The 14,402-nt window shown below is 42.9% G+C and overlaps 1 long non-coding RNA gene across 1 annotated transcript; it reads right to left on the bottom strand.

The window, feature by feature from the left end:
- Nucleotides 1–1,749: 1,749 nt before the first annotated feature.
- LOC147021672 (uncharacterized) lies at nucleotides 1,750–3,843 on the bottom strand. Its single transcript, XR_015060596.1, has 2 exons — nucleotides 3,671–3,843; nucleotides 1,750–2,102 (listed from the first exon to the last, which is right to left on the bottom strand). It is a non-coding gene; the product is annotated as an uncharacterized LOC147021672 (long non-coding RNA).
- Between the last annotated feature and the right edge of the window lie 10,559 nt (nucleotides 3,844–14,402).

Raw genomic sequence — 14,402 nt, 5'->3', positions numbered from 1 at the left:
CGGACGTAGTGACAAATTAATTGGGGTTAGATGAAAAAGTCTACTGGTTAAATTTGATGACCAAGTGGTATCCGAGGGACTGGTGTGTTGTTTTCACATAAACGTGAAAGGTGTTGGATGGTGTTGTGGACGGAGTGTGCGGTACTGTGAAATGAATGACTAAAGTGTTTGGGTGAATGGCATGATTGTGCAGATAAGGAGAGTGAGTGCGAACAACGTACCCTGTCGGTAGGAGTCTCCTAACCAAGTTAGTGTAGGTTATGGGGACTTGGAGGATTTGACATGGATTCTGGCTGCTGTTCCATTGTGCACGCGGACTGCGAGGGGTAGGTGCAGGCCAAGGTATGGGGATACTGGTTGGTAGTGTGACATGGTATGGGAAGTTGGTGAGTCAGGAAATAGGGCAGCAGGGCTTTGGGGGTTCCTGGCAGGTGAAGGCTGTCAGAGGTGCCAGGAGAGCACCGTAGGGTTCAGTGCCAGGAGAGCACAGTGTAGGTGCTAGGAGCGCACAGTATGGGTGTGATGTGGATTTTTCACACAACCTCGTAGTGATCATTGTAGGATTCTTCCTGGTTGATTGTGGAATCCTATTTGACTTCTCTAGGGTTTAAACGTTTAGCCAATTCGGTTTTTAAAATCCTGTATAAAATCAGACACCGATAACCAATGTCCACAGACAAGTCTTTTCTTTTGAGAACAATTTTTTTCTAATTCCATCCACCGTACACTTCAAACAATGAACTTGAGAAACCCCCATTTGTTGCAATATTATTTGCTTCTATTTTATTTATTCCTACTTTTTAGTTAACCGTTAAACCAACCCGATTTAATTCATTTCCACAACGTGAAAGTACATTACATCAGAGTTTTATTCTTACTTGGTACTTGGTCAGTCCCAAGGAGTACAAGCCACTGAGATGGTATACATCCTCACGTGCTTGCACGAAAACAAGATTACATTTCAAGGCATTTATACTTTCATGGGAGAGTGGTGGGGGTTGTTAACTCTAACTGCAGTACGTGCCTTCTAGGTGAGAAGCACACGACAAACATTTCAAGGCAAAAGTTTGCTCTTATCAGCCCAGGTCACACCGCTCCACAACAAGACATTTTATCAACATTTAGGGCAAAGGACTCTTGGCCAAAAGGGAAGGGGGGCACTGACAGCCAATTTGACTTGGAGCATAAAACTTAAATTTGTAAAACACCAGCACAATAACAATTTAGAATACATTAAAATAATTATTTCCTCCACAGTCCCCCGTTTTTTGTTCTAAGGAAAATTTGAATAATTATATTGCACATGATTACCATATCCCGCTCCTGAAGGAGAAAAGATATTCATTACTCAAGTTCAATCAACAATGGCAGCGAGTGCTCAGTCCCATAAAAGTGAGTGTTTCCATTTAATTTATGGGCTATTCATCAGCATGTGTCGCACATTGAAAACATGCTACCCGAAGTCAGAAGATAAACAGGTCAGGGTGTAGATAGAGCAGCGCCCAACGGGAAACACAGTCGAAGCACTCCTTGAGCTGAGGAGAAGGTAGATATTGGCAAGTACGCGCTTGGGCATGACACTGGGTTGAAGGAGACGAAAAGGACTCGAGAGGTGAACAGAGATCCAGCCCCAACAGAGCCTGGGGCCTCGCAGCAGCAGTTTGTGCAATCAGACCTGATTTCACCAAGTGAGCTGTGCAGTTGGAGGCAGTCGCGGTGGCAGCACGAGCCCCCATTTGCATCATTGAACACATGTTGCAGAGGACTCGCCGTGTGGACCTCCAGGCCTTTGTCATGCATTGAAGCAACCACAGCAAGTTCACGATGTATTTGCAGAGCAGGCATTCCTCCAGGCAGGCACCACACAACGGCGATGTTAGGACTTTGCTCAACCTTCTCCTCAGTGGGTTTTTCTTTTCTTTCTTACTTTTTTTCACATTGCTGATCTTGTCTCCTCATGAAAGGGGTAGTTTCATGATCACGTGTTGAATGCCCAATCACCCAAATCTGGGTTCTCCCCATCGTCCAATCTTTCGGTGGAAGTTCTTTCAAAGCTTCATTTCAACGAAATCGTACATTGCATGGTTTAACTGTGCTCAACACTCCGAAACAAACAAAATCAAAGTTAAGCATCGATTAAACATGCCATCAATAAACGTCATGGGCTCATGTATCTCAACAAGACTGACAAAGGTTCTTGTAGAAGCATTCAACTTGCATTATCAATATTTTATCTCTTTCCTTATTATTATTTTTCTCCAAACAACATGCTAAAAATACAGAAATCTCATTTGTATGTATAGTCAAAACATTCCTCTCATTTGATATTTCCATGTCAAAGCAAACAGTCTTTATCAGGGTTCCAATTTGCGATCAATAATTGTTTTCACAAAAATATTCCATCATCTATACAAAAATATGAAAGTTATCTACTTTCAAGAACCGAATCCAAATCGATTCGATTTTGCACAGTTACCATTTTAACATTCATATCTGCTAAACAATTTACAGTTTCATTCACAAATAGTTCCAGAGCAACTGCCATTATATTATCTTGATTCAATTCTCAGTAACTTTTCCCTATCCTCAATTAACAGATTAACAAGGTTTTTTTATGAGCTTAGTCTGAAAGTAACTAACACAGTTACCGCACAACCCCCATTTGAGGGTTCCACTCTGCTCGGCCATGACATGACATCTTCGAAACAAGAACTTTGATAACATTGTTACAAAATTTCTCCAAACAGTTTAAACAACACCAAAAGCTAACATAGTTTCATTAACCTGGTGAGCATCCATTTCTTTCATGTTGAAATGGAACTAAAATATCTCAAAAATAATGTTTAACCAATCTCTATTATCACCAATCTGAATTCCATTGACATTTTAAATCTCTGACATTTTCCATCTATCCACTTCTCTCTCACCAAAACAGCAATATGCTGCCATTTTCAAACTCACATACACAAACCATCTATCACTTCATCTGACCTTCTCAATATACTAATCTATTTCCTTTATCAAAACAATAAAATACAGTTTAAACAGTTGAACAAAAATTGTCAAATCATTTGTCAAATTTGTCATCAGGCAAATATCATTTAAATTGCAGCTCAAACACTCCATCCACACATGTAGCTAGAACCTTCCCAAACTTTATCACAGTCTTGGGGAAGGCATCTTAAACTTCAGACTAATAAAACATCCAATCTATCTTAAACATATTTTTGGTCTAAACAATAAAATATTTTCTTTTAAAATCAATAAATCAAAAATAAAATCTTCAGCATCTATCCAATTAAATCCTATTAATTTACCTTAACTGAATCGATCAAAGGGTTACACTGGGTTGTTTGCCATTGCCTTCCCAACACTAGTTCAGGCAACTTTAACATTTACAGACGAATAAAAACAATACGCCGAGTTCAACGTCCATCCGAGGGCATCATCTATTATCTGTGAATCGCCCCACGTGCTCAACATCATCAAATCTTTTTAAAAATCATTTCAAATCACGTTTCTACATTTAAATCGCATCTTTTAAGTACAATGGTTACAACTCAGATCAAAATCTTCGAAACATTTCTGACACGTCCTAACAGCTTGCCCAGCACTCAAACCTGCCAGGTTGAGTAATTACAATTTCCTCACAATACCATTGAGAGCTCACCTCCCTTGGACTTCACCTTCCGAATATATTCCACATTCACAATTGTTATTTCACAATTTATCCAAAATCCCCATGGCATTTAAATAAAACTTTAACACTTTTTCCCAAAATGGACTTCACTTTAAACAGATTCAGTAGAGAAGGTGCGCCACAAACACCAAGCAACAAAGAACAGGAAGTTCTCTCCACATCCGGTGGGGAGAAAAATAGTCTAAGACAGGCAAAACCCCAGTTTGGAATTACTCTGTCATGGCTTCAACATGCACACTCACGAACATTGCGTCTCACAGACTCGCTTGTGATCGCGTGCGATCAAGTGACAAATATTTTTTTACAAAACCTTCAAACATTATGGATGAAAACAACGGAACAGAGAAAATAATCGCAAAACCAAAACGTGATGGTATCATCTCAAATCTCAATGTAGAAAGTTTTTTTTTGTCGTTTTTGCAGATATGATTGCATTATTGCACACTTTGGGGTAATTGCTGCAATTATTTGCGAGATGTTAAAAACCTATAGAATATTTTATGATTCGGCCCTGGTCAAAGGTCAATGAGTGTATTGTTCCTGGCTTTGATTCGCACAAAGTCCTCGATTGTTTCGCGTGTGCTTACTCTCCTGAATAGTTCGTGTTCAGCACTCAGTGTGGCAAGCGATGCCAAACGATCTTGGCCGATCGTACTACACAGATAGTTCTTGATCCTTTTCAATTTTGAGAATGATCGTTCCCCCGTACAGTTCGTGACAAACATTGACAGGTAAACCCACTCCGCCGAATACACATAAAGGTGACCAGCCAGCAACTTTACTACTCTGCCACCGAGACACACCTTACAAATATAATAAAATATTATCCAGTGTGTAAACTTGTAAAGTGTGTAAATTACACAATTATAGTATAACCACCCCAGCAGTACGCCTGCGCAGTACATCGCAAACATAGATTCAGGGCGGGCGTGTAATTTTGCAAAAATGAAATCGAGATGGCCATAGCTTGCTGGGATTGGGAAAACCCTCACTTTTTTCGTGTGACCTATTTCTGTGGTAGACCTTAACATTGTGCTCTTATGATCAGTGGAAAGGAAAAAAAGTAAGTTCAAAGATGTAAAATAAATGATAAACATAAGCAAACAGATGCCAAATTAACAGGGATATTGAGTATTTGTTTCGTGATTCACTGACCATTTCCACAAACGAACTACATTTTTTTCACAAACAAACAAAAGGGGGAAAATAGCAGATTTTCTTGTAATCTTTGCGTTTGCGCGGGGCCCCGGGCCGTGGCCCTGTGGGCCCTACCCTAAATCCGGCCCTGGTCAACGGTCAATGAGTGCATTGTTCGGGCAAAATGACCATTCAAAGCCCCCTTGCTCAAAAACGGGTTAACCGATTCAATTGCAATTTCGTAAGTACTTAGTAATAGATTAACTCAGATCAGGGGTCAAAGGTCATCGGATGCTCGGCGACCCAAGGCCGCTTACCAGCTTGTACATATATATATATATATATATATATATATATATATATATATATATATATATATATATATTTATATATATATATATATTGTTACGAATTTGGAATTCGATTGCACACAACATACAGGTTCCTTTAGTCAGCTATGTGGATAAGTGCTTGTTGCCGAGATAGCTCACCTTCCATTGTTTAAATGTTCAGAAATCAATTAGATACGCTGCGGATCGATTTAATAGTTAGGGGACGAACAATGGAGACATCCCTCCCCCTCTTCTGCGAAGAGCAAGAAGAACCCTGCTGTCCCGTGACTGATGAAGTCTACAACTCCCTCCCACCCGTGGCTGAGCGGGGGATGGAGCATGAGGGCATGAGTCATGAGTCACGCCGGGAGCGGGGGAATGGCGGGAGAAGGATAAGAGGAGATCTTTTCTTTGTTCGTGTTTGGGAGTTGGAGGAGTAAGCTTTTTGCTTTGGCAGAGAGTAGTCGCTCAGCAGACCGTCGGGTCCTGCTTGGCTTGCGTTAGGGTTGAGGCCTTCGGAAGCTTTTTGCTTCGGCTGGCTCAGTGAGCTTCGGCTGCGGCCTGGCTCGGGAGGAGGCTTTTTGCTCTGGTGGTTCAGTGGGCCTTCAGCTTCTGTTTGGCTCGGGGGAGCTTTTTGCTTCAAGCTGCTTTGTTTGGAAGAGAGTTGAGCTGGTTGCTTGGCTCGAGCTGCGAATGGTGGCTTCTTCTTCTTCTTGGTTCGTGGAGCTCTTTGTTCTCCATTTGGTTCCTGGCTTTGTGCGAGTCATCGGCCTCTTCTTGGAGGTGGTTCCTTGGGGAAGCAACGCATCGACGGAAGGATCGGCGCCTCGTCTCACCAGCACGTGTTAAGCGTGGGAGGATTCGCCAGAGCTCGGGAAGGATCGTGGCTCACGGTGATTGGATCCAGCTCGCTCTCGCTGGAGGCCGGGTCCGAACAACTTGAAGACCACACGAGGTGGAGAGGTTCAAGATAGGCTCTGGGTTTCAGCTCGCCTGTCCTCCGAGCTGGAGCTAGTTATTAAAGGCCTCTGCCACCATTTCTTTGGTGTGTGTGTGTGCGTACGTGTGTCCGAGGGCCCGTCTAATAAGTAGGAACTGCTGTTAAGTGCAAGTGACTGTACATATAAAGTAGACGGTTGTAGTTCTTTTGTCGTGCTTTTGTTGCTTGTATAATTGCATACGTGTTTTGCCTTGTTTAATTGCATACGTGCTTTATTATAATAAATTTCCTTGTGTGAATGTAAACCTGTTCGTTGCGTCCATTCCCTCATTGAACTGCCCCATCTTGCACTCGGAATATAGTTGGTTTTTAAATAGCCGGTAAAGTGATCGGGTCCAACCGGACTGCGTGATAATACCCTGCTCGGTTATCCCAAAAGGAAGCGAGCTGCTTAAGCGGCTCGTTTCCAAGCGGTCCCGTTGAGGTACAATCTCTCGGTAACCAACCCGTGCGAATAATTAGGAAAATCAAAGATTTGGCGATCGGACCCTGTAGCGCGGGTAGAGTGCGGACAAGGTTGTGGTTTGTTTAAAAACACACCCGTGGCTGGTGTCCGGCGTTGATCTGGAAAGCCGCGACTTGATTGTCCGTGCGGTTGGCGAAGCGGCCGCGATTGGCTCAACGCGGTCGCTCGCACGCCAGCGGGTGGGAAATCTACAACAATATGTATATACAGTATTTATACGTGTGTGTGTGTGTGTATGTATATCTGCATATATATACATATATATATGTATATGTATATGTATATATATATATATATATATATATATATATATATATATATATATATATATATATATATATATATATATATATATATATATTGTTACGGCTGTGGAAATTCGCATTACACCATGAAGGGACCGTAGGTGAGATATCTCGAAGTACATGTGTATTAGCCCCAAATCCGTTGTCTAGAGGGAATTTATGTGATTCATTCGGGCTGCGACGCTTTGAGATAGCCGTTTTTCTGTTCTATATTTATTTTGAACCAACCATGTCTCAACCGCCATAACCATCAAACCACCACCGATAAACCCTCCACCACCCTCACCTCTCTCCTTCTACGGCCATTCCCGCACCACCTGTGAACACTGAGCGTCGGGCTATCTTGGGCTCGTTCAAGATACGCACCGAGCCGCGAGTGCAAATAGCGGCCTTTCCGAGGGAGAATTCGGATCAAGAATGCTACACGCCCACTTCTGATCCGTCCAATCAGCAAGCGCGGAGCGGCTTGGCCCCGCCTCCAGGCGTGTCTGTGTGAAATCCATATATGCAAATTCTAGGATCAGTGGAGGTTCACGCCCACTTTTCCTCCATCCAATTGGCGAGCGTGGCTCCTCATTCTGATCCGGAAATTTGCATATTGTTTCTCCTGCCGGCCTATAAAACGGCGAGCACCAGGCGAATGGTGGAAGTCAGTTTTGGTGGCAGAGTCAGTTTTTTGTTGGAGAGCAGAGTGTGGCAGCGGCAGAGTGTGGCAGAGGGTGGAGTCGGGTGGCGAAGGCATCGAGTTGGGTTCTGCAGTCGGCTGAAGAGAGTTGTGGGAAGAGGCCAAGGAGCTCGGGTCCGAGGCGAGAAGGTCGGCGACGAGGTCACGGTGGGAGATCGCTCATCGCGGGACCCAAGCCAGCCAGCTATTATTCCTCCCCCAGGGCATCTACAATTCCCCCTTTTTCCCCCGCGCTGAGATAGTGCAACAAAGGGGGCCCCGCTCCCACCCCACTCCAAGCATCGTGCCAACGAAACCCGCGAAGGAGCACGGAGTCGGGGCACAGCCACGCGGCCACATCTGCGGCTCGTCCGCCAACGCGTCACTAGGACGCGGGTAGGACCCACCCGGTCTCGTGGACCTGGCCACTCCTTCAGGTCCCGCGCACATATTGGCCTACAGGCCCGTCTGCCCCCTTGTCTATGAGGGTGGCTTCTTTCCTTTGCTTTTGAGTAAATGTGTGTTGGCGCCGTCTGTAAAGTAGAACTGTATAAGTGTTGCCGTGTGTTCGCGTAGTCGGTAGTAACTCTGCGTCATTGTCTCTTTTGTTTTACTGATATAGGTGCATTGTGACTGTTTGGCTGTATATGTGTGGTTTCTGTGTGTCGCGTAATAAATGTGCATTGTGTGAACTGTTTTCCCGTTTCGCTTCGTCTTTTCTTTATTGACCCTCCATCCTGCTTCACGTAAAGGGTTTGTAGTGGGCTTAAGACGCCCGATAATTAATCGGAACCATCGAGGCCGACGATAACACCGCTCGGTTATCCCGATAGCACGGAACGGACCGCTTAAGCGGTTCGTGTTCGGAGTCTGCCTGCGGCGAGGTACGATCGCCCGGTCGACCATCCACGCGGGTACTGAGGTAGATTGAATTTGGCGAGCAACCCTATCCTGCGCGGGTGGGCAATTGGCACGGTCGTGGTGGGGTTAAACCCCCACCCGTGACTAGCTCCCGGCGTTGTTCCGAGAGGGACACGACAGAATTGTCCATTGCGGTGGGCGAGGCGGCCGCCATTCGAGTCGAGCGGCCGATCGCACGCCGGCGGGCGCAAATTCACGACAATAAATATTTTTATGTTTGTGGGGTGGATGGAGGAACTTCAGAGTAAAGGTAGGATTGTATTGTAAGCAGGAGACATCTCAATTTAATTTGTTGGAAAACTGTCAGCTCAAGTTGTTACATGTCACCACAAGGGGCTGGTGCTGTGTTAATTGGGTTGGGTTTTAAACTAATTTCTCTCAGTATGTGATTTCCCCCAGTGACCTTTTCCTATGTTTTTGCATTTACCAACCCGGAAATAAAAGAATCATGCTTTCGACAACAACAGAGGACCCAAACATTTCTGAGCAGGTGGGAGGCCCCCGCCTTCTCGGCTTCTTGCTGGCAGGCCACGCCCCGAGGCTTATGATTGGTTGATGTAACGCGAGAGGAAGGGGAACATGATCAGAGAGGAGATAGTTATGTGGTGAAGACTGAGGGCTTTCGCTTGCTGGCTTCTCGACACACCGAAGAAGGTTGTGTGATTCTCGTGTTTATGCTGTGTGAATCTGTGCATGTGTTGGAGTAAGACTCTAGCCATTACTGTTCGGCTGAGTCGGGAAGTTATACATTTCTGAGGAGAGAAGAGAATTAGAGAGCGCCTCATGGCCTTATGTCAGGGCCTCAGAAGTCGTCCCATCATATGGTCAAGGAGAAAGGTGGCGACCATTTGCGGCGAGCGTATCTGATGTAAGAGAGGAGAGTGGTCTGCACAGTGGAGAGTGGTCGTTTGTTGGCCCTTAACGAAGGAGGACCACCTACTCGAATTACCACGTACGCTTACCAGCCAAAGAGCGGCTCGCGTCATTTTGGGTGCGATTTCCCATGCAGTGACTACACGGTTTCGTCGACGCCAGGCTCATAAAGGATCACCTCTGGACAAAGCTGAGTGCAAGAATAGGGGGAGGGATTTTCTTTTATTTTACCTTTCCCCTTCTCTGTTTCTGTATCTGTGTGGAGGCATCTCAAAATTTGTTTAAGTTACCTCGTGTATTTATTATCACGTTTTCATTTATTTCCATTACAAACATTTGATTTATGTTCATTAAATCCTTATTTATTGAAGTTGTTTGTGTCTGTCTATTCGTTGGGGGTTTGAGTATAAACCCACGAGTTAGTCGTGTGTCTCCGTCTACTCGACATCCTTGGCATCCTCTATCCAGCGCGTGCTATAATCTCTAAGGATCACGTATTCACATTTAAGGTATACTTGTCCGGCTATCTGTCCAGGTCGGCCTTAACTGGCGTGGACACAACTATATATATATATATATATATATATATATATATATATATATATATATATATATATATATATATATATATATATATATGTATGTATATGTATATATGTATGTATATGTATGTATGTATATATGTATATGTATATGTATATATATATATATGTATATGTATATATATATATGTATATGTATATATATATATATATATATATATATATATATATATATATATATATATATATATATATACATACATACATATATCTTTGTGTCACACTCCTAATATCTCCATGACTCCATTTTTTTTTTCATACTCCAGGGCTTATAAAAGGTGGACATATATTTCCCCTTGCATTATGTAATCTCTATTTTCACTCTTCTCACCCATCCTCTTCACCTTACATTTCTTCATCTTGAATGTCAATTATGGAGAATGCTTTTTACAAAAATCACGTCCAAGTAAATATGTTCAACGTGACTTGACTTTGTTTATCATTTAAAAAAACCCAGCAATCCTATCATTGTCACAAATTAAGCGTTGATCTGCATTATAAATGACAGATTTTTGGAGAAACAGAGGGATAATTTCAGGCAAGTGCAGACACAACCTCGCAGGCTCAGCCATTCCTCTGGAATTATGATTACGAGGGCATGTTGTAGCGTCATGCCTCCTTTTCTTTTTCTCCAAAACAGGTAAAGATATTCGAATGAAACAGACAAATATTAAAATCGATCTTTATTTCTCAACATAATCACCACTGCAGTCCACACATTTCTGCTGACGTTCAAGCAGTTTTGTAATGCTAGAACTGTGCATCCTGTTGATTTCACCAGCACTTTACAGCATCATTGACATCATTGGAAGGATGAAGGCTTTTCAAGAAGGAGGAGGATGAGATTGGGACTATACTCTTTGCAGAGCATTGGTGCTGCTTAAGCAGTCTCCTTGGCTATTGAGCACAATCCTGGATGGGTCACCACTCCGACACAGTATACCAGCTTGCTGGCACTCATTTTGCCGACCTCGGAAGGATGACAGGTCAAGTTAACCCCACCCGGTATTAATTCAACAGCTAAGCGGGATTTCAACTCAGGACCCTAGGATCCAAAGCCCACCACCCTAACCATTGAGCCAACACCAGGCATAAGGAGAAAGAAGGTGTTCCTTAAATTTGAGGAAGAGATTGAAATCTGACAGATCTAAGTCAGGGTTGGTGATCCTTGTGACGGTACCGTCTTTTACTTTTACTCATTGACCGTCTTTTACTCTCAGGATTGCAATGGTGCACCCAACTCTCATCTCCAGTCATCTCGAATCATCTAATCTCCAGTTTTTCATCCCAACTCTCTTCTCCAGTTAATGATCCCGACTCTCATCTGCCTTTAATCATCCCAACTCTCATCTCTGGTTAGTCATCCCAACCCCCATCTCGGGTTAGTTTTCCCAGCTCTCATCTCCGGTTAGTCATCCCAGCTCTCATCTCCAGTTCGTCATCCCAGCTCTCATCTCCGGTTAGTCGTTCCATCTCCGGTTGGTCGTCCCAACTCCCATCTCCGGTTAGTTGTCCCAACTCTCATCTCCGGTTAGTCATCCCAACTCTCATCTCCGGTTAGTCATCCCAACTCTCATCTCCGGTTAGTCATCCCAACTCTCATCTCTGGTTAGTCATTCCAACTCTCATCTCTTCTGCAGTCAGTTATCCCAACTTTCAACGCCAGTGCTTCATGTTACACAGCAATGATGTCGTGCTGCTCTACTCTGTCAAGTTTCTTTGTTTCGGTTGAAAGATGACAAATATTCCGAACTATCCAATATGTTTTTATTACATTACAATATTCAACATGAAACTCACCACTGTGGTCAAACTGTTGTGGATGTGCAGCAAGTCTGTCCTCTACACTTGTACACAGGTTCTTGTTCTATGCCACAGTGCGGGGTGACAACATTCTTGGTTTCACATGATGGAAGTCTTAGGATGGCTGGGCCAGGAACATCAACAACAAAGAAATGAGTGTCCATCCAAAGTCACTCCTTGAACTTGCATTGGATGTGAACAATAGGGACAGTTGATGGGAGTTCCGTTGTAAGTAGTAAGCTTAACATTAGCGATTGGGTGAAGAACTTTCATACGGGAACGATGTTTGCTGAATTCCTGTGGGAACATCTAATGGAATATGCGCAATGGGAGGGTATTCCCGTGGGCAACCGTGTCTTCCTTTAGAGACAATAGATGAGTTTCTCGTTTGGTGTGAAGATGTATGTTGACTCGAGTGAATACTTCATCTCATGGCATATTTGGTGCGTTTTTCGCATTAAAAGCAAACAATTATGGTCAGCATTGTCCATGTTGCTACACATGTCCTGAGACTGTGACTGCTCATAGTGCTGAGGCTCATCTTGTTCAATCAAATGCATTTCACGAGGTGGGGCCCTGCATCTCTCTGTCTGGTATCTCCAATATATATATATATATATATATATATATATATATATATATATATATATATATATAATTGTTGCTTTTTTGTTGTTGTCGTCATTGTTGTGATGCTTGCCTGAAAATTATGGACAAGCACAGCTTCATCCAGTGACCTAATTTTCCACATGCCATGCATGTATCATTTCAAGTGAGGGAATGGTCCGTTCCAATCGGGTGAAGGTTTACACAATTCTGATAAAGTGCCAGTTTTCTGCCGTAAGCAGAGACATTGGTACATTCCTTGCTTGTATGCATCACACTGCCACTGGGAGGGGTACCAAAAGTGTTAATCGTGTGGAGCCGAGCAAGGTACACAGACGTAGCTTCAGGGGCTCGGCCAAGCTCCAAAGCTTTAGCTGCAGTGAACTGCTTATCCTTGGAAAGTAGTTTTGTTTTGAAACCCTGGGGTGGAAGTAGTTACAATGATTTGTTCTATGATCCATTCATTCTTTTCACTTGTAATGTCACAATTCTTTGCTAACAGGCAACAGCAACTGACGAAGGAATCCAATATGTCACCCGGTTCCTGTTTATAACAGTGTTGTTTCAGCCATAACACACAAAGGTTTTCCACAAGTTCCAATTCTTTGATAAAGTGGTTAAAAGTCCCATGACACTCAAAACTTTCTGGTTATTTCTACAGGGTGCCCCACAGAAAACCAGGAAATTTGAGATTTTGAGATTTATTTTGCCGTATTTTACCATATCAATAAACTAACATATACATTTTCTAACCGTTTTTTTTAATTTATTTCAGAATGCAGCAGTTATCAAATTTTCAACGTGAGGTGATTGTTCTCTTTAAGAAAGAACATCCAACTTGGGGACTGAAGAAATAAACTGAAATAAACTCGACAAATAAACTGTACCAATTTTCCTGGTTTTCTGTGGGGCACCCTGTATATTAACTTGACCTTCCTAGTGAAGAAATCACCGATGTTTCTTTTTTAAAATCAACAATGGGATAATTAGACCAATATTTCGAACATTTCTATTGCTTTTCACAACTTGCTATGCCCCGCCCCTTAAAAAAGGTGACTTCAGCGAATTGCAGGTCACGTGACCGTTGACGTCATCTCCAGAACGCGACTCGCACAGAGTGGGTTGACTCGATGTCGCACGCCGTATAAAGTACGTACAAATGCATTGTGCACATGTGTTTGCTATCTCACTGATCGTCTTAATTCCTGTGATTGTTTTGCGGACAAGAAATTCTGCTTCTGAGCCGTGTATGCACAACAATCACGAGGCAATTATTTATCCCTTTACTACCTTGTCGTAGTTGTGGACAAATCCAATCCATGTATGCACAATAAATGGCTATACCATGTCCACAAAATATAAAATGTGACTGTTGAACCTTTCCATTAAAAAAATTAACTTACAGGGACATACAAGGTAAATACTAAAGATTAATATTGCATCATTTCAAGGCGCAAGGAGATAATTTTAAAATCAAACGATATGAAAAATCTGCACCCACATTTTGCAGCTTATTGAATTGTTCGTTGAAACCAGCCTGCTGGGATAGGTACGATTCCACGTACATGCAAGCCAGGTATGGCTGCACTCGATATACATGGGTTTATTCTAAAGTGAAGGTACTGCTTCCATTGGCTTGCTATTCATTAACATTTAGCCAAAATGCTGTAATAAATGAACAGGGAAAAATATGTTGGCACAACTATGAAAGACGTTTATCTGTCCTATTACACGGCCTCATACCCTCGGGACTCTTACGCATTGACTTATACATTGTGTGCATGTTAATACAAGTTACTTGTCAACTCTGGGGTCTCGATTAGTCCGATAAATCCGTCGTCCGTCCAACTAGTCCAATAAATCTGGCGTGCTGTAGCTTTCTTTTATTATTCTCTTTTCTTCATTGTTTTCTACTGGCGCGACATGACGACAGTAGGAATAAAATAAATAAAAATGCAACAGAATGTCAGATTTATCGGACTACTCGAGACAA

This window comes from Eptatretus burgeri, chromosome 8, assembly GCF_056783735.1.
Source record: "Eptatretus burgeri isolate ZD-2024b chromosome 8, Ebu_testis_v1, whole genome shotgun sequence".
Classification (NCBI taxonomy): Eukaryota; Metazoa; Chordata; class Myxini; order Myxiniformes; family Myxinidae; genus Eptatretus; species Eptatretus burgeri.
This window is presented reverse-complemented; position numbering and strand designations above follow the sequence as displayed.